The sequence below is a fragment of the Callospermophilus lateralis genome, unplaced genomic scaffold (assembly GCF_048772815.1).
Source record: "Callospermophilus lateralis isolate mCalLat2 unplaced genomic scaffold, mCalLat2.hap1 Scaffold_91, whole genome shotgun sequence".
In the NCBI taxonomy this organism is placed as follows: Eukaryota; Metazoa; Chordata; class Mammalia; order Rodentia; family Sciuridae; genus Callospermophilus; species Callospermophilus lateralis.
In genome coordinates this window covers 2,246,329-2,249,403 of record NW_027517238.1, presented here as the reverse complement: position 1 = coordinate 2,249,403, position 3,075 = coordinate 2,246,329, and the positions used below count along the sequence as shown (strand labels likewise).

The 3,075-nt window shown below is 37.6% G+C and overlaps 1 pseudogene; it reads left to right on the top strand.

Annotated features, from left to right (window-relative positions):
- The first annotated feature begins 413 nt into the window (after positions 1-413).
- On the top strand, positions 414-1,784 carry LOC143641229 (annexin A7 pseudogene; annotated as a pseudogene).
- The last annotated feature ends 1,291 nt before the right edge of the window (positions 1,785-3,075 follow it).

Here is a 3,075-nt window from a genome sequence, read left to right as displayed (position 1 = left end):
TCTACTCACCCAGCAAAAACTGAGACGTTCTAATAACAAATATGATAACTACACACAAAAGACAAATGCATAAAAGAGGAAGAAGAATCCATCTTCATCAGATGTGCAAGTCCACCACCTCAGAAAACATGAAGAAATACATAAAGAAGCTTTCTCCCCAAATTTGCAATCCCTCAACAAAGTAACTCACAGATATTGAAGTGGATGAAAATCCTGGAAAGATATAAAATTATTATAAAAAGTTTATTATTATATTAAATAATATAATAATTATTATATTATTAAAAAGTTTATTATTGAATCATTAAAAATTTTCTGAGCTCAGCCAGAGTTCTGCCCTCTCCTGGTCCTGCCAGGCTTCATCTTTCCCTGGAGTTGGTTGGGCTCTGACACTGCTCCTGGTCAGAATATCATACCCAGGCTATCCCTGCACAGACTACCCATCTTTCTCTGCATATCTGCCTGTAGGTCAGGTGTCATCTTTCCTCCCTCCAGGTCAGTATATTGATCCTAGTGGCTTTCCTCCAATGGGAGGAGGTGCCTACCCACCAGCACCAAGTGGTGGCTACCTAGGAGCTGAAGGCTACCCTCCATCTGGAGGTCATCCAGCCCCTGGAAGCTATCCTGGTGCCCCACAGCCAGGGGGAGCTGCATCCTGTCCTTGAGTTCCTCCATGCCAAGGATATGGAGCCTCACCCAGTCAATTGGGCTTTTCTGGTTATCCACAGCCACCTTCGCAGACTTAAGATGGTGGTCTAGCCCAAGTCCCAGGATCTGATGGCTCTCCTGGAAGAAAGATGTCTTCTCAGTATCCTGGAGGAAAAGCTCCATACCCTAGTAAGCCTGCAGCAATGACTCAAGGGACCCTCCAACCAGCTGCCATCTTCTATACTATGAAAAAATGCAGAAATTCTCCATAAAGCAATGAAGGGATTTGGAACAGATGAGTAGGCAATTGTTAATGTTGTGTCCAGTCATTCCAATGATCAGAGGCAAAACATTAGAGCGGCTTTTAAGACCATGTATGGCAAGGATTTAATCAAAGATCTCAAGTCAGAGTTGAGTAGAAATGTGGAAGAACTGATTATTTCCCTGTTCCTGCCTCCTACATATTATGATGCCTGGAGTTTATGGAATGCAATGCAGGGAGCAGAAACTCAGGAACATGTATTGATACAGATTTTGTACACAAGAACAAGATATCCAAGAAACTGTCTTATGTTATCAACCAGAATTTGGAAGAGACCTGGAAAAGGACATTAGGTCAGATATGTCTGAACGGTTGCTTGTATCAATGTGTCAGGGAAATTGTGATGAGAATCAGAGTGCAAACCACTAAATGGCTCAAGAAGATGTCAGTGTCTCTATAAAGCTGGTAAGGGGAACTAGGGACAGATGGATTTTGCTTTAACATGATCCTTGTCACAAGAAGCTTTCCTCAGCTAAAAGCTACCATGGAGGCTTATTCCAGGATTTCCTATCAAGATTTGTTAAGCAGTGTGGGCCTGGAGTTTTCTGGATATGTTGAAAGTAGTTTGAAGACCATCTTGAAATGTACCCCGAACTGTCCTGCCTTCTTTGCTGAGTGGCTATATTATTCCATGAAAGGTACAGGCTCAGACAACTCCACTCTGGTTAGGATTGTGATCTCTCAAACTGAGATTGAACTTGTACCAATAAAACAGATGTTCAATCAGATGTGTCAGAAGCCCTTGGGCACAATGATTGGGAGTGACACAATTAGAGATTACTGAAAGCTGCTTCTGGCCATTGTGGGTCAGTAGAAGAGTTTGTTTTTGTTTTGCTTTGTTTTTTAAGGAATGAAACTGTTCATGGCTTATCCTTTAGAACAAACACTCACCTCAACAGCTACCATTTAACCAAAACAGTTTTTACCAAGGACTGTCAGGGTAATGTTCTCGATTTGCACATATCATTGTTGCCTTAAATATAATGTTATTTTTCACTCTGTATGTAAAGTAAAACCATATTGCAATGATGTAGTAATTTTGCAATGTTTGTAAAGCTTCATTCTCATTGAATTTATTCTAATCAGGACTTCAAATTGAATAAAAATCACAGCAATATTTAAATTGGGTAAAAAAATGTTTACTGATCTAAAAGAAGATCTAAGGAATTAGTTAAGAGAGCAAATGGTAAAAGATCACTTCAAAAAAGAAATGCTAAAAAGAAATCAACCAGAACTACTAGAAATAAAAGGCACAATGCATCAAATTAAAATTTCAATTGAAAGTATCACCAACAGAATGGATTATGTGGAAAGTAGAATTTCAGGGCTGGGGTTGTGGCTCAGTGGTAGAGTGCTCACCTAGCATGCATGAGGCACTGGGGTAATCCTCAGCACCACATAAAAATAAAATCAAGATACTGTATCAAAACTAAAAAAATACATATTTTTTTAAAAAACATTAAATAAAAAAAAAAAGAAAGTAGAATTTCAGGCCTCAAAGAAATTCAGGCCTTGTATTCGTATAAAAACTTGAATACTCAGTGTGCAATACTGGAAAAAAAATGAAAGACCATTATTAAATTATACAAGAACTCTGGAACAGCATTAAAGAGAACAAATTTGAGCTACATGGGATAGAAGAGAACAGAGGTACAGGCTAAATGTATTAAGAATCTTTTCAGTGAAATACTAGCAGAGAATAACATTATAAATGAGGTAGATATTTACATACAGGATGTATATCGAAAAACAAATAGATAAGATCTAAAAAGAACTTCTCCAAGACATATCACAGTCAAAATGCTTAACATAGAAAGTAAGTCAAGAATATTAAAAACTGCAAGAAAAAAAACCTGGTCACATGTAGAGGTAAACAAGGCTCACTTATGGCTTCTCAAATCAGACACTAAAATCAAGGAGGGACTGAAATGAAATACTCCAGGCTATGAGAAAAAAAAAAGCAATTTCCAAACAAGATTGCTATCTCCAGCAATAGTATCTTTCAGAATCAAAGAAAAAATAAAATTTTCATGATAAGTATAATTAAAAGAATTCATGACCACTAAGACAGCACTACCAAAAACAAACAAACAAACAAACAAAAA